This window comes from Candoia aspera, chromosome 1, assembly GCF_035149785.1.
Source record: "Candoia aspera isolate rCanAsp1 chromosome 1, rCanAsp1.hap2, whole genome shotgun sequence".
NCBI lineage: Eukaryota > Metazoa > Chordata > Lepidosauria > Squamata > Boidae > Candoia > Candoia aspera.
The window spans coordinates 83,891,053-83,913,799 of NC_086153.1; positions in this window are offsets into that span (position 1 = coordinate 83,891,053).

Consider the following 22,747-nt stretch of genomic DNA (forward strand, 5'->3'; position numbering starts at 1 on the left):
TATATGCATATATACTTAGGAGATAAAACTTCTCAAAAATCACTCTCAAAAATGTTCAAAGGGTCAAAGAAACAATGTAAGAGGTAAGTGAATCTCTCTCCTGAGGTCTTTCTGTTTTCAAAAAGCAGAAATGACAACAGCATTCATTGGAGATATACTGTTCTGGTAAAAAGAGATAAGGGGTCTTGCCTCCTTGCTGTAGACTTTTTCATAGTGATGGTATGTCTTCAATTGATACGGAGAGATTGTACAACACTGATCAACTACAACACAAATAATATTTAGGCTTTTTCGCCCATAGATCAATCTAACCACATATTTACCAAATCCCTGTCCATAAACAATACCTGGCCAATCTCAGAGCACAAAAAAGAAGTTCTGGGCAGTGGCTGACAGCAGCTCAGTGGCGGTTCTCTAAGTGTCCCTTTTAAAAATTAGCTTCCTGCTTTTAATTAAGTAGGGTTTCATCTATTTATGCCAAGACTGGAATTTTAAAACATATAGATCAAATACAATACAGGAACATTCTTTCCTAACACAATGCTTTTCTCTCTACTATATGTCCTCTTTCCCCCATTTGGTGCCCTTCAAATAGGTTGGGACTCCAATTCCCAGGAAACTCAGACTTGCTGAGAGGCCAAGGAAAACTAGGAGCTGCAGTTCCAACTCACCAAGGGTGCCAAGCCGGGGAGGGATGCCAAATGTCCTAATGCTTTGATGGTTTTCTGTCAGGAGGTCCATTGCCCCCACCCATCACAAGTTACTGTGCAATCTTCTGTCTTTTTCTCTATAAGCAATTTTGTGATTGAAAGAAAGAAGATAGAAGTAAGGAGAAGAAAAGACAATCTTCCATTGCATCTGGCCATTCTTGTTATGGCTGTGTTAGACTGTGCATGTGATTTTTAAAACCTCTTTCTTTTGGAGGAAAGCCATTGATCTAATCCCAATCCCACCCCCACTCCCAATTCCTGATATCAAAAACATTTTTCTTCCATTGTGTTGTTGCCATGAAGGCACAAAGCTTGACATAATTACAAAAGGCAACCTGCCGAATCTATTACCCTGGATTCTGATCTTTTTTTTTTTTTTTTAGGGAAGCAGCTGAAAATTGTTAAAAAAAAGAATGTCAGCTTTGAGGACATGACCCTTTGCTGCAATATTTATAGTAATAGTTATAAATGGAGCAGAAAGGACAGATATATCAATACTGATTAGCAATGAAATATTTCCCCATGAAGGACAAGTTATTCCAGTCCAAATGGGCCATTATACAAAGATATTGATCACAGTGTCATTGGCCAAAGGAAGCAGCTTCTGTTCTCAGTTGCCTATTAAGAGAGGTGGGGGGGAGAGAGGACTGTTGCATTCCTCATGTCACTGGGACAGATCAACTCTGCTTCAAGATCGTGAAGCAAAAGAGCAGGCTTTATTGCTTCAGTTGGGAAAGAGAAGTCCTTGCATAGGCAGAAACAGTATGCAGATGGCATTGTTTATCTTTTTATTTTAGCTATTTTGTTTCAAGTACTAGGATGGGATAAGTACTCAAGCATCTGCTTGTTTTCATTCTCAATATTTGCATTAAAGATTTGGTTGGGCAAGGCGGTTGGCTTTATAAGGGTTTGGATATTATTCCAGCTTCAGACTTTTTTTTAACTTGCCATCCCTATATCTCCTGATATTTCTCACAGCGTTGTTCTTCCTAATTACTGGCCATGCAGTCTTTGTTCTGCTCTGTTTGTTTTGTTGTACACATAGTCCTCATTTAGGGACTACCTCATATAGTGACTATTCGCAGTTACAACAGTGATGAAAAAGTAACTTTGCAACCAGTCCTTGCATTTACGGCCTTCACAGTTCTGTAAAGCAAAGGAAAGCTAAAGTAAGAACATAAGCACAGTCGTGGCTTCACTTAGTGACCGCTTTACTTAGTTGCCAGTCCCAGTTGTGGTCGCTAAAGGAGGGATACCTATATGGCCCATGAGATCTTGCTGCACCTCTTATATCTGAGGACATTTCTACCTAGAGACTTTGTAGCACTTTGAAATCAGCTCCAGATCTGCTTATTCTCATGATCTGAGTTGAGTCCAGAGGCTGAGTCAATTTATTCCTAACTCTGCTGAGCTGTTCTGTGCAATTGCAGTAAATCTAGTTTTTCCCTCTTGAAATGCTGGAGTCAGCTCAGCCCATTTCCTGGTTTCTTTATCTCATGCTGGTGGTCTATGCTTTGAAACTGGGAGCCATGAGAACAATCATGGGTCAGTTTCACATAGCTTTTTGAGGGATTGGGGAGGGGAAATGGTGATGATTTGAAAATATTGCCAGTTTTACAAGCATGCATTTGAATATGACCTTTTCCCATGATACTTTAACTTAATTTCATTGTGTTTTACTCCATGTCACCTCCTTAAATGGTCTTTTCACAGTGGGCGTGGATGGGTCTGCCTGTTTCTGAATCATACACATTTTGTACATATTCATTCACAAGTGCATTTCATCTTGTTTCCTCAAGTTATAGGGGAAAAAAACTCCAGCCTGAAATACACAGCTATGTACATATTTTGTCATGGATTTTGAATGGGTTTATAGACATGTTGGCATGATTTTCAAATATAATGCAATAATACATTAAATACATTTGGATGACTTTGTTCCAGAATAATGCATGCACAGCAACTATGGCCAATCCTCTAGAAGTGGCTGATAGTGTGTCATTATATTTGCATGTGATTCAGATTAAGTCCAATATCTCTGTTTTTCAACACTATGCATGCAGTTTCCTCTATGCATAAAGCAAAGAATACAGAAATGGAGGAAAGCAGGACAGGCATCTGTCAGCCCCACTAGGTAGACCAGACCAAGAAATCAACTCCTCGGAAAGGCTAAAACTACTTTTATTGAGATAATAACAGAATCTTGCAGATCTGATGGTGCTGTACCTTCCCTCACTTCTTATACTCTAGTGAATCAGGGAGGTGTCTTCCTGAGTTGCTTCTGAAAGTTATCTCATTACTCTGGACTTAGAAAATGTTTCAGCCCCTTTTGCTTATGCAACAGTTCTTGCATATTTCCATCAATACCATCTTCCTTACTCTACAGGATCAGAAATGGGCTGCAGGCTGTTCCACTGATGGCAAGGTTAGACCTCAGCAGTAAACCCAGATCTGTTCTTACAAAATCTGTGGAATGGCTTTTGCTGGGTAATTTGCACCGAGCAGTGCCCCAAATTTGAGTGCCACAACGAACTTTCCAGGATTGGGGAAGTTGGGGGAGATGGGCAGCGATATAAATTTAATAAATAAATAAATACATTTCAGTTAGAAAGGGGCTTTTCATATCACACAGACAGGACTGGAAGCTTTGGCTTGCATTTTGCTTGTGCTGAACTTTGCAGTTTCTTTGAACTATGATCTAAGGATGCAAGGCATTTCCTAAACCACAGTTGGTACAATGCTACCCTCTTTGTAGCTAGTGAAAAAAGTAATGCGACAATTTCTGATTTCTTTCTGACAGTGCAAACAAGCATTATTTGCAGAAGGCAGAGAACAAAGGAAAAGAACATTCTCTCTCCAGTCTTGATTAAGGATGTTGTTTTTATGCAATGAGATGCTTAAAGATACTGCTTGTTTATGTTTTCCATTAAACTGCCTATGTGAGGAAAGGAAAAAACCCCTCAACACTGAAGTCTAATTAATGTTCTTCAACTAAAACTGTAGAATATGCCTTTTAATGTCGCCACATTAATATAAATTGACATGTGGCTCATTAAGGAAAGTTGAGAAAGTGTGGGCATCACTGTCATCACTTAAACTGCTGACGCTGGAAGAGATAGAGCTTTTTGATCTGACATTAGTTTGGGCTATCTGCAGCCTCTAGGATGTCTCAGTAAATGCATAATTACTCAGTATAGGTATAAGCAAATACAGTCCTAATTCAAAAGGACAGTATTTGTTTTGGTTTTTCCTTTTTTTCCTTTATTGCCTCTTACTAGTGCACTTGATAATTCATCTCTCTTCCCCTCCTCTTCTCCCTTCATTATCCACTTATAAAATCTCATGTTATCATATGGTTCCTTCTAATGTAATTGCGTCTTTGGGCCCTGCTTAAAGATTAATTTATGAAAATAAAATCTTTCAACTCAGCTGCCTTTCAAGTTATATGGGGCAGTTCTGTGTTGAAAGTGCATGCACAACATTTGGGAGATATGTGTTAATCGATGCTGAAGCTAGAAATTATATAGCCTTACAAAGCAAAGAAAGAGCAGCCTCTTAAGTTCTTATTACAGGGTTATTAAATAAATCCAGCATTAGGAGAGTTCATCTTTTTGCCATAATAGAACAAACATTTTTCCTCTTAGGGCACAACAGCTATGTGCTTGGACAGCCTAGGATTTTTATGTCTATGTGTGCTATAAGAAGCATAGGTTATAAATTCATAGGTAGTTAAGTGGCAATTGGTTTAAAATGTTTTATTAGAATTTTTCAATACAGTAAAAGTAAGAACAATTAAAAGAAAAATAAGAAAAAAATAAGAAAAAGTGAAAAAAAGAAAATAGAGAATTATAACTTCTACCCTTCTTTCTATCGAGTAATTGCCATCTTACTTTTTGCCCTCCCTCTTTAGCCCCTTTTAATCCCCCAAATCCATAAATAATCAGTTCAGACTTTTCTTCTTTCAGCAAAAAGTCCATATAAGGCTTCCGGTCTTTTAAAAAAGTCTTTATTGCTTTTTTCCCTGTTAAATGTCAATTGGGTTGCACTGGAGCTTGGGGGCAATTATTTCATAGAAGCCAATAATTCATTGGTTGGGAACTGCTTTGTACCCTGGCCGGGCTATATGCACAGTGACTTGTGAAGCCAAGACCTTTCTCCTAGCTTCTTTTTCCCCCATATCTCATTCTAAGGAGAAGCCAGAATAACAGAATCATGTCTTTAAAAGCTGGCTGAACCAACCAGATAGAAAAGAGGATGGAAATGTGATTTGAAGCACAAAAGTATAGGCCCAACTGAACACTTCTTGCTGTTGAGAGAGAAAGATGGGCTCCCTCCCTCCATACAAGCATCTGTTTCATGGAGACAACACCGCCTCCCACCCCCAAGTAGAAGTCTAGGCTGGTTTTGTCACTAGGAATAGAGCAGCACCAAGCTGGAAGGCAGCAGTGTATGATGCCAAGTGCTCAGTCTTCCTACATCCCATCATCCCTTTCAGTGATGTCCCAGCACTGGCAGCTTGCAGTGGCTACATTAGCAGGGTGAGGCCACTCTGGTTCAAACCACATAGGTATCCTTTCTATGGTCACTGCTCCCCTTCTTTCTCCAAAAATGTCATTCTTTAGCATCAGGCTCCTTCCCTTAGCTGGCTCAAACTTGGCTGAGGTTTCAGAAACATGGCTAGTCAAGAATCTTTATTGAACATCAGAATACAGCTATTTTTAAGAGTTGATTGCTGTCGGACAGGTGATGTTGCAGTTCCTTCTTTATGCTCATTTAAGTTTAAACCTGGCACATTTCTCCTGCTCTTTCTTTGGCTTAATGGGAATCTTGGTCTGCACTTCTCACACTCTCTGCTAGGTGGCTGTAGATGATTGACATTTTCAGCATTCCAGTATTGGGAAAGAATTTGACTGGCCAGGTCCCATTGTATCTCTCACACATGGCTGATTTCCTTTGAGGAAGGCTCATAAAAGATGGAAGATAATCTGTATGTGTTTAAAATGGCATTTGAGGAGGGAAGATTCAATTTAATTTCTCCCTTTCTCTCTGCCAACAATTGCTCCACCCTTAATCCTACTCCTGGTTTATTGCCAGTCATATTAGAGGACCCAAGTCTGCTTCTAATATATTGATTAGGACACTATGGTCAGAAATTCTTCATACTGCCATAGGGAAGCCACTGAAAAGAGGCTTCCTATGGAGATGCATACCTGTCCCACCAGTAATATCAATCTGGGGGTGTGGGGAAGGGAGAGAAAGTGATTCCTTTTGGCAGGTCACATCTATCAAAGCCATAATGACACCAAGTCTTCAGTATGCAGACAAATACAATCAAACTGAGGCTCCACTATTCATCTTCCTAGTGAACTGTTGTGAGAACACATGAAAATCTTAAAAGGAAGATTATCAGTCCATGCACTGAGGAACTGTTTGTCTGTCTGGAGCCACTGCACTGTGGCTGTGAAGGAAACCAACCTTTGGTGGTCATAATCTATGTTCCATCTCTGAAGCGTGAAGTTGGTAAATGGGTTGAGCATCACTTACCATGCTCCAGCAGAGAGCTGGTTTCCCCAGTGCAAGCTCTTTAAGTGTTATTTGAATGAGGGTCAGAGGATCTTGAAGGGTTTTGCAGCTTCTTTCACTCGTGTGATGCCCATAGGAAGGTTCACAGAACTTGTCCAATATGTTTGGATCCTGAGCAAGGGATGTCACTATGGAATGCAAGTGCGTCTGAAAAATCCTAAAGTAGAATCATGCTGGAAGGGGTCGTGTAGGCCGTTGCATCCTATCCCTGCTCAACGTAGAAATTCAAATTAAAGCATCTAAGATATATGGCTCTCTAGCTGCCACTTGAACATATCCAGCAAAAGAGAAATGGCACCACTTCTCTGAGTAACCGGTTCCTTTCTCAGTTGGTTTTTCAGCAAGAATGTGCCTTCCTGTAAATAATAATTTAAAAAACAAAAATGCTGAAAGTCATTGCCAGCATTTATTTGCATTAGCAAAACCACCACAATCTTTAATAATTAACTAATAAAGCAACTGTTAGTTAATCAGAGATCTTGTGTCTGTATATAGTATGTATTTGTGTATCTATAGTTATATATAACCACATACATACAAACATACATGCACATGTGTGAACACTCAATATGCTTTTAAATGAGGCATTATGCTCCATCTCCATCCACTCTTATTGCGTCTGCAGAATGCCGCCCGACGGCCCTGTTTAAGATCACTCGACCCTTTTGGGGAAGGTGGGTTCAGCGACCCACCTACAGGGCCATGCAGAGGAATTTGCTGAGCAGCTGCAGGACAAAATCGCTCGGATCCGCTCCAAGTTGGACTCCAGGCATGAGGCGTGGTCTGGAGAGATACCAGGGGAACAGGCTTACCCAGTTATCTGGGAGCAGTTTGATCCTGTTGGACCTGAGGAAGTGGACAGAATCCTACAGACAGTAAATGCCACCACATGCCATCTAGACCCGTGTCCCTCCTGGCTAGTAAAAGCAGGCCAGGAGGTCACGTGTGGTTGGGTCCATGCGATGGTTAATACATCCTTGGGAGAGGGGGTGTTTCCGGTGGCCTTTAAAGAGGCGTTGTACACCCCCTCCTCAAGAAGCCATCGCTGGACCCTACTGTTCTGGACAATTTTCGTCCAGTCTCCCACCTCCCCTTTCTGGGGAAGGTGGTTGAGAAAGTGGTGGCTTTGCAGCTCCAGAGGGTCCTGGAGGAAACGGATTATCTAGACCCCTTTCAGTCAGGTTTCAGGCCCGGTTATGGGATGGAAACGGCATTGGTCACACTTATGGATGACCTCTGGCGGGAGTGGGATGGATGCAGTGCATCCATCCTCGCTCTCCTTGATCTCTCAGCAGCTTTCGATACCATCGACCATGGTATCCTTTTGGGGCAGCTCAGGGAGTTGGGGCTGGTTCACCTCCTTCCTCCAGGGCCGATCCCAGTCGGTGTTGATAGGGAAGGAGAGATCAGCCCCGCGGCCCCTTCTTTGTGGGGTGCCACAGGGATTAGTACTCTCCCCTCTCCTTTTTAACATCTACATGAAACCGCTGGGCGAGATCATCCGTCACCATGGGATGAGGTATCATCAGTATGCTGATGATTCTCAATTGTATATCTCCATCCCAGGTGAAATAAGTGATGCTATGACCACCCTCTCTGAGTGTCTGAGGGCTGTGGGGGCCTGGATGGGGAACAACAGGCTTCAACTGAACTCTGGTAAGACCGAGTGGCTGTGGGTTAATGGTTCTTCTGTATCCGGGACATTAACATCTCTGGTTCTGGATGGGGTTGCACTGCCCCAGACAGACCTGGTGTGTGACTTGGGGGTCCTCCTGGACTCACGGCTCCTGCTCGAAGAGCAGGTGGCAGCCGTGGCCAGGAGAGGCTTTGTGCGGCTACGTGCTGTGCACCAGTTACGCCCCTTCCTGGACCAGGAGGCCCTTTGAACAGTCACTCATGCCCTTGTTATCTCTCAGATAGACTATTGCAATGTGCTCTACATGGGGCTACCCTTGAAAAGTATCCAGAAGTTTCAGCTGGTCCAGAATGCAGCTGCGCGAGCTGTTTTTGGTGCCCCCAGAAGGGCACATATAACACCACTGCTGCATGAGCTGCATTGGGTACCAGTTTGCTTCCGGGTCCAATTCAAGGTGTTGGTTATCACCTTTAAAGCCCTACATGGCATGGGGCCAGGTTACCTGAGGGACTGCCTCTTCCCCATTACATCAACCCGTCCCACCCGATCGTGCAGAGAGGGCATGCTACGGACCCTGTCTGTAAAAGAATTTCATCTGGCAGGTCCAGGAAGCGGGCCTTCTCTGCAGTAGCCCCCGCCCTGTGGAACATGCTGCCCCCGGAGGTGAGATTGGCCCCATCGCTCCTGGCCTTTTGGCGGAGTCTGAAGACCTGGTTCTGCCACCTCGCTTGGGGTGGAGAGGGGAATAGAGTTACGTGGGGAGGGTTGTTATAGACCACTCCTCCCACACTTGGACTGTTTTAGATGTTTCATTGCTTGGATTTTTATTTTTTATTTTTATTTCTATTTATAGTATTTTTATAGTATTTTATTATTCTGATGGTTTTAATCATTTGTTGTAAACCGCCCAGAGGCCTCCGACGGGAGGAGATGGGCGGGGATAAATTAGATAAATAAATAAATATGTACTTTTTGATCTTTTGTACACTGATCTTTTCAAGGAAACCAGAAACCTAGAAAGGGGATCAGAATAAGATATTCCAGTACATTTTCCAAGGCTTTTTTCTTCTTAGAACTGCAGTTGGCTTCTTGAAAATTGGGCTTTGTTGGTGACCTTGTGAAGTAAACCTTGCAGAAAGTTGTAACCCTTTTCAAATCTTTCAAAAACCAAAATGTGGAGTTTGAAGTAAAAGCTGTTCAGTACAGATCTAATTTATACTGGAATTAGAAAACATTCTAATTTTCTAGTACACAGAAATGTACTACTATTCTTTTTATTGTATCCAGAGGAAAAAGAAAAATGTTATGGCATCCACCAGAGTGATATAATCATGCATTTTGGAACAAGAGGATGGAACAGAGGTAATGCCAGTAGTAACAATGGCAGCAGGCAATTTAGCATTAGTTGGAACAATTTTAGCAGAGCTGAGACATGCATTTTTCCCCCAAAAATCGTTTTAGAGTTGCCATTAAAACCTTCTATTAAAATGAATTTCATAATATATGGTTTCTGCTACGGGTGCATTCTGCCTGGTTGAAAACACCAGGTCCAGAACAAATCAAGCCAGTTCAGAGTAGTCTTTAATTCACTCAAGGCAAAGTAGGTGGCTACAATTTACACTGACTCCAGTTTATGAAGTTCCTACTCTGATATGTGGTTTGGGAACACTCTGCAGATAAAAGACGTACAGACTTTTGCTTTCTTGGCGGGGAGGGAAAAAGTAGGGCGTGATGTAGGTCTCAAATCAGTGTGATTGTTGTGATCAGGCTACACCTTTTGCTTATTATAGTATCTTGGGAGCCGGGTGGGGAGAAGAGAGCCCTTCATCTAACCAGTTGTGCCCCTCAACGTTTCCCATCTTCCATCCATATGAGTAAGAAGGTAGTCCCTTATTCCCTGCTTCTGCCCTTTCCCTTTACAAAAAATCCAATCAATCTGCCTGACATTTGCTGCAGATATTCCTTACTATAAGCTTCTCTTCTGCTGTAACTTTCTTTACATTCTTTGAAAACAAAGGCTATAGAGAATACACAGTAAGAATGGGAAGCGTGTCATTTGGAGATCCTTCCTGTTTTCTGTGAGGTTGGGACGTGGTTTATTTCTTCAAAGGGGTCTAGCTTTCCTGTATGTTTCATTCTGTTCTGGTGATGAGCATCAAAAGCATGGACGCTTTAATATTAGGGCTGTGTGAATTTCCAGAGGTGTCCTTTGCTTCCAGGATCTCATGCAAAGCACTCCCCAAAAGCTGCTCCACGAAGCTGCATGGCTAGCAGCTTCTGGGAGGCTGTGCTTTGGTGATCTGCTCTTGGCCTCCGGTGGGCCTCTTGTCAAAACCTCTTGTGAGTATCATGAAGGATGCGCTGCTTGATTTCTCTGCTCTGCTTGCCAAAACTTTGGAGAACGCTGTGAAAGCTGTAGCAATCCTTCCTCCTGCAAGGCTGCTGCAAGTGCTCTATCCAGGGTACATGCCTCTCTGTCTTCTCCAGCCAAAGTCCAAAGAGACGTTTGCCTGGCATAAGCCTTATCTGGCTTTGGCAAGTGACAGGTAGAAGCTTCAGGGCAATGTGAAGTTTGAAAGTTTCCTTTCACTGAAGGAACTCACCGACGCACTGGAGCAAACATCTCAGTCAATTCAAATTTAAGTCACTTTGCATGAGCTGTTTTATCAGTCAGATTTTAAGAGAGCAGTTCAAAAACTTCTGACCACTTCCTCCAAAATCTAGGAATCCCATTCTCCATTTATAATTTCCAACGTTATTCAACATGTTATAACATTCTGACAAAAAGTGCTTACAGTTGTTTTTTATTTGTATTTTTTAGAAGAGCATAGAAAAGCAAGCTCCATTTTTTTTCCAGTTAATGTTTCAGAATCCACACAGCGTTGGCCTTCTTTGCAGCATGGTTGGGCTTCTTTCAGAACCAAAGATCCAGATGCAAAATAGAGTAGGCTTAAATAGCCCTAAGGTCTGCTTTGGCAAACTGAAATTTTGGCAGATGCTACAAGACATTAAATGAGATCAGTAGCATTTCAATATAAGTTTTGTGGATCTTGAGGTTTCTCTCCACCAAATCTTGCTTGAAATGAGATGCGATTCAAATTTAGAGATTCCTGTTTGGGAGGCAAGCCAACAAAACACCTCTTGGAATTACCGTATGTAGTTAGTTGCACTCAAACTAATCCCTATAATGTCTATAAGCTTCTCTATCTTCCTGTGGGTACTGTGAGCATCCTTGTGTCCGATGGGTTATGATGATCTCCTCTTTGTTATGTATTGACTGGCTCTGGATTTGGGAGGATTTGTTTGCTATGGTTGCAAGGAGAGCAGCTGATGGGTTCACTAACATGAATGCTCTACTGCCATCTGTTGTATCTGTGATCTGTTGTATACAATCCTGGCCACGCTCTACTATCATCCCACCAATATAAAACAGTCTACAGCATGGTGTTGTTGACGCATGCGTGGGTGAATATGAATGAATGGGGTCTGTATGCCTGGTGAGATGGGTGATGTATGAATCGCTAGGTGTATGTGTGTGAAATGGGATATGCAAATGAGTGAGTACACATATATACAACCTCTGACTCTCTTCCTAGCACACTCTGAAGCTTAAGGCCAAAATGATTGTACTACCACCCATGATTTACAAAACAGTATCCAAATTCTAAAGCTAGAACACTATATTTTAATCCTTCAGAGAATCATAGTCATTGCCTTAGCAATATTTTATAGTCACACATATAAGAGTGCAATGATATATATAGTGGCTTTCTATTTTTCTTGTGATATACTGTATAGATAGGCTCACATCTAAGGCAACCTTCCCTAGTTCATGCTTACTCAGTGTTCTAGCAGTGATAGTTGAATATATCTGGAGTTGTAAAATCTGGTGTATTTGAGGGCACTAAGGATCATATTATTAGTAATCCAAAATGCTGGGAGCAATCAGTTAGGAGTAGGAGTAGGAGTGGGGGATCCAGGGTTTTTGAGGGGTTCTCTTTTCTCCAGGGCTGGTTCCAGTTGGTATTGGTGGGAGGTAGAAAGTCCAGGTTCAGGCCCCTGCTTTGCAGGATCCCTTGAGATTCTATGTTCTCCTTACTCCTATTTAACATCTATATGAAGCCACTAGACAAGGTTATTTGCTGGCGTCAGACTCGATAGTATGCTGATGATTCTTAGTTACACATCTCTATCCTGAGCTAACCAAGAGATGCTGCTGAGGTTCTTTCATGGTGTCTGGAAGCTGTGAGGTCAGGATGGGGAAGAACAGGCTTCAGCATAATTCTAGTAAAACTGAGCAGTTTTGGGTTTTAGGGCCCCCTGGATCCATGGGCTTTCCATCTTTAGTTCTTGATGATGTACTTCTTCTCCAGATATAACTGATGTGCAGTTTTGGGTCCTCCTGGACTTGTAGCTCCTGTTCAAAGAGCAAATGGCAGTCATGGTCAGGAGGACCTTTGCACAATCTGTCTTGTATGCCAATTACATCCATTCCTGGATTAGGAGCCACTGCTCATGGTCACTCGTGCCTTGGTCACCTCCTGGGTGGACTACTATAATATGTTGTAGATGTGGCTGCTCTTAAAGACACTTGGAAGCTGCAACTGGTTCACAATGCAGCAGCACAAGTGGTTACAGGCACATCTTGGTATGGTCATGTCATACCACTGCTCCACAAGCTACACTGGCTTCCAGTAGGCTTCTGGATGCAATGCTGGTTGTCACCTAAAAGGTCTTCATGATATAGGGCTGGATTATTTTTGGAACTGTCTTCAATTATTTCTGCCAGGGCTCATAGAGTAGCATGTTTCCAGTCCTGTTTATTAAACAAAGTCATCTGACAGGACCCAGAAAACATGTCTTCTCTGTTGTGTCATCTTCCCTCTGGAACATCATATCCCTAGAGTTTTGTTTGGGTTCATCCTTGCTAGCAAACCATTAAAGACCTGGGTATTCCCAGGGGCCAAGATGTCAGGTGAGCCTGTTTTATGTGTTTTTTGTGCTTGTTGGAGCTAGATTATAGGTCTCAAGTCTGACTGATATTTATAGTCTTTTCTGTTGTTTATTTGATATTTATTGTGGTTTTTTAAATCCTATGTTACCCACCCAGAACCACAAATGAGAGTTGGACAGCCATATAAAGTGATATAATCAATCAGTCTGGATTGGGACCTGCAAGAAGGAGATGCAAGAGGACCTGAGCAAAGCCAAGAAGTGGAGAAAGAAAACTGCTCATGAGATTTCTGCAAGACAATTTTGATTTAGGTGTGTGTGTGAGAGAGAGACTGCAGTCTCCAAGCAAGCCTCTCAGGACTGTGGTTTCATTCATTCCTACTGAGTTTAATAGCTGTTGTTTTGTAAAGTCATCCATTGGTTTATATATCTGTATAAATCTGGTTGCATATATGGTTATTATTTTAATGCAAGAAATAAGAGTGGTTGTCAACCTCTGGTTCTGCACTGCAGGAAAGTAAAGAGGTTTTGTCTGTTCATAATTAGAAATGTTATGGGTTGTATTGGATCAGAGGGGTGGGGAGCATCCATCTGGAACCCCCCTGCTAGTAAGGGAGTTAGCAGCAGGCTTAATTAAAGGGGTTTGGATAAGAATTTAAAAGATCTATTGGTAGGATTTCCCTTGAATATATAATTTTCTCAAACTTAGGAGTAGCCACTATGTGAAAAATCAAGGCTACTTCCTCAAAAATATATATTTATGACATACAGCACACTTTTCTGACATAAAGCAATAGCAAGACACATGTTTTCATGTGCAAAAGTTTCCAGATATAATCCCAATATCTCAAAATAGGACAAAAAGAGATCTCTGTCAAAAACTTCAGAATTTCTGTTAATCCGCAAAGAAACACTGGTGGACTAATCACCTAATTCACTGTGAAATAGCTTCCTAGGTTCCTAATGGAATTCACTCATCATGTATTCATTCCTCCTAGAACGAGGCTTTCATAATTTAGGATTGGTTCAAAAGATCAACCCATGGCTCATCCTGATCAATTAAGAGGTACGGCTTCTTACATTTTTAGGCCCAGGACCATTTAGGGATAATCTGGAAACTGTCTGAAAAGTCATATTCCAATACTGTAATTTAATCTAATGCCAATTTAAAAAGAAGGCTAATGATGCTTGCAACATTCAGAGAAATATTATTGCATCCTGCTAAAAAAAGATCATTCATATAAATACATAATTTCTACTAAAATCTGAAACTATAGCAGATTGTAAAAGTAAGATGTCTGAGGCTAACAGTATGTGTGTTATCCTGTGGTCTGAATTATATTTTATGTTTACTACCTATGATTCTGCTACTGCAGTTTATGAAACTATCAGAGTAACTTTATTCTTTCTTTTTCCCTGGATTGTAGATGTGTCCATTTTTATGCCCTCCCCTCTCCCACTGCTGCTACTCATGTACTGTTTGCAGTTTTAATCTTATGTGAGACTAATGTTCTGGCTGCTAATGTCTCATAATGGGATCCATGTAAAACATAATCAAATTATTCTAAAGTTCTTCTACATGCTTGCTTACTTCTACAGTAAATAGGAGACATGAGTTTTATAGTATAATTCTGTCACTGAGCCTTATTTGCTCATGTATTCTGCTTCTCTGGCAAATTTGTTTTTAGAAATCTAGCACATATCTATTTTTAAAGTTGTCAGAGTAAAATGCTTAGCATTAGAGAACATTTATCAGAGTGTTCTGGCATCAAGTTCTGCATCGTTAAACCTGAGGAAAGATCTGTTTATTTCCTACCTTCAGCAACTCATGGACATTTACAACACTTCCTTCAGTTTCTTTCTTTCATTCACTCATATTTATCATTCACTAGGATTCTTAGCAAGCATCATAAAAGAAAGTCTTCATTGTGGGCAAAATTTTACACCAGAAATGGGAACCTGTGTCTCCAAAATGGCTGAACTATAACTTCCAACCTGACTCAGCAGCATTCCTGCTTACTGCAGCTACTGAAATATGCAATTCAGCGAACCTGAAGGCTTTCCATCCTTGGTTTAAATCATTGTCTTTCACCATTCAATCACAGGTGTCTGCAGGAGGGCCAAGGGAGGCAAATGATGAAAACATGCAGAATGATATCATTGCACAAATGACATAACTTATGATTTTGCATCAGACATTGGGATGCAAGTACATGTGTCATCTGCATGATGATGTCACCATAGGTGTGCCATTATTTTGGTGTCATTGTGGTTTGCCAGGATTGCCACTGAATTTGGATACCAACATCTCTAGAGCTGTCTTCATAGAACTGCCTAGATCAGAACACTTCTCCAAAAAAAGGTTGACCCTAACTTTTTATAATTTTAATGAAACTAAAGATCAGGCACCTAAAATAGATGGACACTTACTAGTAACGATAGAGCATTTCCATGGTTCTAATAGGGGAGGTGAGAAAATAAGGGACTGTTGTTTGCATTTAGGGTTTAAATTTTTCTCTGGTCAACTGAGGTAAGCTGTGAAAATCAACCCAGCAAATGCAGATCTGGCTGGGATGCTTTAAATCTGGCTGCTGAGTAAAGTTGGCAGGAGCTATTGTTGAAAGAAGTATTCTGTTTATGTCAATGGGAGTTGGATCAAGGCCTAGAAGTTTATAGACTTCACAAAGTTTTATTGCGACTTCCAGTACTTGGTAGAGTGAAGGCTTTTAGCACCACTGGGGAGAATTTAGAAGACAAGTCTGAGTTATTAAATTTGGAATTATGTCCGCCTTATTAATCAAAATGAAAAAATACTGGTTCTAAAGAGAAAGGACCTTTCTGATTTTGGTATTGTGTCCTCTGACTGTGCTTGGGGAGCATGATAATCCATCATGGGGTTCCCCCCTAAAGCAATAGATCCTACATCTAGTGGTCCAAATCCAGCAGGACAGGAACAGCCTTATTTTTCCTAGTTATCTAGTATCTGTGATATGTTATACCTGTACTTTAGCATATACAAAGTACAAATAGCAGTTCATTTTCCAACCTAATGGGAAATGTCATGCAGTTCTGACTCAGGGCCCCTGCTATGTACGTTGGATAATGAACAATAAAGGCAATTTGCTGTTTGGGTATGGGACCGGTTTCTCATATATTTGTTTTCACTAATTGTTGGCAAGCAAGGGAATCTTTCAACAATAAACAAATCCTTGAGCAGAAAACATGATATTAGATGTTAAAGTATAACAATCAATAAGCCAGCTTTTGTATAATCACTCAAGTTGGCCTGGGGAATGTGTTGGCGCTTTAAAATGAATGCAGCAAAAACCCTGTAAGCTGCAGAAGGGCTACACCGCCTTGCTCAGATAAGCCAGGAACCCAATTAAAATGCTTAGGGTCCGTGGCTTTCCAAATCAGTCACCTGAGTCTCATGTATTTGGACTTTTTTTTCTTAAAAAACAAAACAAAACAAGAAAAACCCTAATCTCTTTGCCAAGAAGGAATGAAAATTATTCCACTGAACCAAAAGCATCTCTCATCTAATTATTTGACTTTAAGAATAACATTAAAATAAAATAAAATAAAATAAAATAAACCTTATTTTTGATGGAAAAGGAGAACAAACACTATTCAAAGGCATAAAGATTTGAAATAGATTAATGCTCGGTGCCTGGAGGCTGTGGGGGTCTGGATGGGGAACAACAGGCTTCAGCTGAACTCTGGTAAGATGGAGTGGCTGTGGGTTGGGGGCTTCTTAGCATCCAGGAATTTACCATCTTTGGTTCTGGATGGGACTGCACTGTCCCAGACAGATCCAGTGCAGAACCTGGGGGTCCTCCTGGACTCACGGCTCCTGCTCGAAGAGCAGCTAGCAGCTGTGGCCAACGGAGCCTTTGCACAACTTGTGTTGTGCGCCAGCTACGCCCCTCCTGGATTGGGACTCTCTCCGGTCAGTCACTCATGCCCTGGTCATCTCCCATATAGACTATTGCAATGCGCTCTACATGGGGCTACCCTTGAAGAGTATCCGGAAGCTACAGCTGGTCCAGAATGCGGCCACACAAGCAGGTTTAGGAGCCCCAAAGACAGCCCATATAACACCTTTGCTGTGCAAGCTGCACTGGGTGCCAGTCTGCTTCTGGGTCCAATTCAAGGTTGGTTATCACCTTTAAAGCCCTACATGGCATGGGTCCAGGTTACCTGAGGGACTGCCTCACCCAGGCCTGCAACTAGGGTCTCTGTCACCTGGGGCAAACATGGATTCCGCACCCATTTTGGCAACCCCCCAGTGCTCATTTTGGCGCCTCCCCAGGACGGTGCCTAGGGCACATGCCACGCTTGCCCCCCCCCCCAGTTGCAGCTCTGGCCTCACCCCCATCACATCGACCTGTCCCACCTGGTCAGGCAGAAAGGGCATGTTACGGACCCTGTCCATGAGACATTGTCGATTGGCAGGGTCCAGGAAGAGGACCTTCTCTGTCATAGCCCCCACCCTCTGGAATAAGCTATCCCCAGAGATAAGACAAGCCCCCACTCTCCTGGCCTTCCAAAAGGGGCTCAAGACATGGCTGTGCCACCTCGCTTGGGGTGGGAGGGGGGATAGTTCGTCATGGGGTGGGCTGGCACCTTGAAGAGGCCCGGAGAATTTTATCAAGACTGTGGGCTTTAGATTTCATATTTTATATGGGCTTTAGATTTCACCATGGGCTTTAGATTTCATATTTTATATTGTAGAGTTTTTAGTATATTGGTATATGTATATTTTGTAATTTTAATTTTGTTATTTTAATTGATATTTAATTTTTTACTGCTTTAAATTTGTTTGTAAACTGCCCAGAGTCATTGCTGAGATGGGTGGAGGAAAAATGTGATAAATAAAATAAATAAACATTCATGTCATTTGGCTGTCAATCATGATCGGAGCAGGAGGAGGAGGTTGGGGATGCCAGCGGGAGGAGTGGTGGACAGGCTTGAGCAAGCTGCAATGGAAAACAGGGTGCAAGCGTTTCAAATTGTGAGGCAGCTCCAAGTTAACAGTAACTGGATTGATAAGACCAACAATAGGGAAAGGACCAATGAACTTGGGAGCAAGTTTTTTAGCGGGTTGTGGGGACTTGATGAATTTGGTAGATAAATATACTTGATCCCCAATTCTGAAATCATGTTGCAAAGAACGATGTTTATCGGCTTGAAACTTGTAAGCAGCCTGGGCATCAGCCAAAGCCTGTTGAATCACCGGCCAGGAATCAGCAAGCTTAACAGCCCAGTCAGAGGCAGAACAGGATTGGGGAGGGGGTTGTGGCAGGAATGGGAACAAAGTCGTGACCAGAAACCACATGAAAAGGGGTTTGCCCGGTACTCTGATGGACAGCATTGTTGTAAGCCACTTCAGCAAAAGGCAGCAAGTCCACCCAATTGTCCTGATGGTAGTTAATGTATGCTCTAAGGAATTGTTCAAGGGCGGAGTTCAAAATCTCAGTAGATCTGTCAGTCTCAGGATGGGATGATGTGGACAGCGCCTGTTTGGTGCCAATCAATTTTAAAAATGATTTCCAAAACTGGGAAGTAAACTGTGTCCTGCGGACGCTGACCAAACGGGAGGGGCTACCGTGGAGATGGTAGATGTGGATGAGAAATAGTCGGGCCAATTGCGGGGCCGACGGGATGGACGCACATGGAATGAAATGGGCTTGTTTGGAGAAAAAATCATTTACAACCCAAATGACAGTTTTCTTCTGACTGGGAGGTAGGTCCACAATAAAATCCATAGAAATCTCATCCCAGGGACAGGATGGGATGGCCACTGGCTGTAGAAGCCCCTGTGGTTTTCCTCCCTTTCACTTTGACATGGAACAAACAGGACAGGAAACAACATAGTCTTTTACATCACGCCTTAAGGTTGGCCACCAAAATTGACGGCGAACCAAATGCAAGGTTTTGACAAAACCAAAGTGTCCAGCAAGTTTATCATCATGGGAACGCTGCAAAACATCAGCTCTTAAAGTTTCAGGCACATAAAGGCGGTGTTCCTCCCAAGCCAGACCATTTTCAAAAGAAACATTGTCTCTATTAGCTAGCAACCAAGTGTAGATTTCAGTGCCTGGAGAAAGTCCTTCTGTAAATGACAAGGAACTTGCACTTTCCGCCTCCCAGACTGGGCTGGGAGTGGGGATGCCTGCGCACGGATCTGGCTCCGGGTGACAGCAACTAAGCCCAGTTGTGGTTCAGTGAGAACAGTCTCAACCACATCTGCCATGTGGTCAAGGTCCTGAGGTAAACGTGACAAAGCATCGGCCAGAAAGTTTTTCTTTCCTGGAATAAATTTTAACTGGAAGTTAAAGCGACTGAAAAATTGAGCCCAGCGAATTTGTTTAGGACAGACGCTGGGGGGGTGCGGAGGGCTTCCAAATTCCTGTGATCGGTCCAAACCTTGAAAGGGCATTTAGCGCCTTCCAGGAGGTGACGCCAGGCTTCCAAAGAGGCTTTTACAGCAAAAGCCTCCTTTTCCCAAACGTGCCACTGGCGTTCAGTTTCAGAAAATTTTCTGGACAAATAAGCACAGGGTTTTAAGTGATTTTCAGAATGTCTTTGTAACAATATAGCCCCAACTGAGGAGTCAGAAGCATCAACTTGGACCACAAAGGGGCATTCAGGATCGGGGTGCTGTAGAATAGGCTCAACAATAAAGAGGGTTTTTAACTTCTCAAATGCTGCCTGGCATTCAGGCGTCCAATTCAGCACTGACCCAGGGTTTTTTACTTTGCGTGTCTCCCCCAAGCCCTTGGTATGGAGTAAATCAGTGAGGGGCAAAGCAATCTCAGCGAATCCCTGGATAAATTGGCAATAGTAATTACTGAACCCGAGGAAACTTTGCAATTGCATCTGGGTGCGGGGACGTTCCCAACTTAAAATCGCCTGAATTTTTTCAGGGTCCATTTCAATGTCCTTGTCAGACACCCTATAACCTAGATAGTCAAGTTGGGTCTTGTGAAACTCACATTTGGAAAGCTTGGCATAAAGCTTGGCATCTCTAAGCTTGCTTAACACCTGTTTGAGGATGCGTTCGTGTTCCTCCTCGGTTTCAGTGTAAATGAGAACATCGTCTAAATAAACCAGGACTCCTTTAAACAAATGATCATGTAATACTTCATTAATCAATTGCATGAAGACTCCAGGCACCCCTGCCAACCCAAAAGGGAGGACTTTGTACTGAAATGAACCCAGTGGACAATTAAAAGCGGTTTTCCACTCATCTCCAGCTCGTATGCGGATGCAGAAATAGGCTTCATGAAGATCGAGCTTGGAGAAAATCTTGCCCTTAGAGAAGTGAGCTAACATGTCCTTCAAGAGCGGCAGAGGGTACTTGTTGGAAATTGAGATGGAATTTAACTCCCGATAGTCCGTACAGAGTCGAAGCGTGCCATCTTTCTTTTCCCAGAATAGCACAGGGGCCCCATCTGGGGAATTTGCAGGTTCAATAAACCCCCTTGACAGATTTTTGTCAATAAAGTCCCGTAATGCCTCAAGCTCCTTCTGAGTCATTGGATAAATTTTCGGCTTGGGCAATTGAGCGTTGGGAACCAACTCTATTGCACAGTCAGTTTTCCGATGGGGGGGGGGGGGTAGCTGATCTGCTTCCATTCCCCCAAAGACGTCTGCAAAGTCTTGGTATTGATTGGGCAAGCCTTCTAAACATGCCAAACTAGGGCGTGGCATGGCAATTGCAGCCCTTCCAACCCCCGCGCTTGAAGCTCTCTCCGCGGTAGGGGCTTGGTAAAACCCATCCTTAAAAGTCAGAGTTCTGTGTTCCCAATTTATAGGTGGGCTTCGATAGGTCAACCAGGGAATCCCCAGTATTACCAAGGGGTTGCCAACAGGTGCCACTACAAATTTTAAAGTCTCACAGTGGCTGCCCATTTGCATTGTGACAGTTCCAGTGAAATGGGTTGCTGCCCCCCCCCCCGCCGTTGAACCATCCAACTGTGTGAAGATCAAAGGCTGCTGGAGGGGGAAGCTAGGCAGGTCCAAAGCAGCAACTAGATCAGGGTGAATCAGACACCTGGAACACCCAGAGTCAACTAAAGCCCAGACCTCTGTAGTCTTTGTGCGGGAGCCCAATTTCACTTTTACTGCTAAAGTGGGACAGTCAGCACTCACCATAGCATCCTCACGCCCATCCTCCCCCACCTGCCCACAGGCGCTCTTCAGGGCAGGTGGTTGGCGTTTCCCGCCGGCTCCTTAGAGTCATCTTCAACCTCTCCGGAGAAGTAGAACACTTCCTCAGCGTCAGCTGCCCCCTTGGCTGCTGTCATCCGCCGCGAGGGGGGTGGCAATTTGGCCAGCAGCTTGCCCCCTCGATCTCCAGCCTTGGCTTTTGGGCAATCAGCTGCTTGATGCCCTTCCTTTCCGCATTGTAGACACTGACCCCTCACATAGTGCTGATCTCTCTCCTCTTCCCAGGCTGTATAGCCTGGCCGGGCAGCAGTTGTGGCACTTCAAGGTCCCCTCATGGTGGCTGGTTGTTTTTCAGGTCATTTGGTTTGTGTGAAGGTATGCTGGGTGTGCTCAGCCTTGCCGGCCAGACAGATCCATTCATACAATGTCTCTGGGTCGTCTCTACACAACGCCCACCGCAGGACATCCCTGTTGAGTCCCTCTTTAAACCATTCTATTAAGGTTGATTGAGACCAGTTGGGGATTTTCCCAGCTAAAGCCTTAAACTCCAGGGCATAATCAGCTACAGACAGTTGGCCCTGAGTAAGATCCTTCAGTGCCTTTTTAGCTCTTGCCTTGGCTAGAGGATCCTCAAAATGCAGCTTTAACGCCCACATGAAGTCCCCAAAATACTCAAGCTCAGGGGAGTCAGCCTCACTTAATTGAACATACCAGTCAGCCGCTCATCTCTTCAACTTGGTGGCAATGGCAGTTATTTTAGCCTCTTCAGAAGGGAAGTATGGTCCAAACTGCCTCATGTAACTTTTAGCATTAGTGAGAAAGAAAGAGAACTTGGTTGGATCCCCATCAAACTTGACAGAAAAGTCTTTCACCCCCACTCCTGTTGGAGCTGAATCAGTGGCTGCTTGAGTGGTTGGGCCCCAGGTTACAGTAGTTCTCCCTCCTCGGGGTGGGGACACTGATGGTCGAACTCTGCGGGGTGGAGATTCATCCAGGTGCCGTCTCTGGCCCTGTTCCGCCAGCGGTCCAGGTGAGGGGATGGAGGATGATTGCGTGGAGCTGGAATCTCCTTCGTGCCTTGGCTGCCCCCCCCCCCATGACAGAGACAGGTTTTTTAGCATGTACTCCATCAATTCTATTTTGGCCTCTACCACTCTTAGCCTTTCAGGGGTTTGAGATTCCTCCCTCCCTCGTGTGTTAGGCTGTCTCCCTGTTGATACCGTGGTAGATTCTACATTTGGGGTCAGCGGGAACCGATACTTCCAGGACACCTGGGACGTCCCTGGCTGGGTTCTCCCATTTCATCCCAGGTGATCAACTCTGCAGGCAATTCGCTGGGTACCAGTTGCTCTGGTGCTCTCCCATCGTCGGATTCCTCCACCTCAGGGTTGGAACTCGAATCCTGCCAGAAACCTGAAGGTTCTGGGGTGAGGCTCAGTTCTCCACTCTTAACCATTGACTTGGGCATCAAGCCAGTCGGTTCCTCAAGTCTCCTGGTCGTGAGCTTGGACTCGGCCATCGTTAACTATTTTCCCTCACAAGAAACTAATCTTGGTAGGAGCTAACGGTACAACTTTGGTGCTTCTCAGCTTTATGTAAGGATTGCTTATTCTAAAACACCATCAGACTCATGAGCAGGATCACAAAGATATCTGATTTATTAAAGAATAGTATGCAGGATCACAAAGAA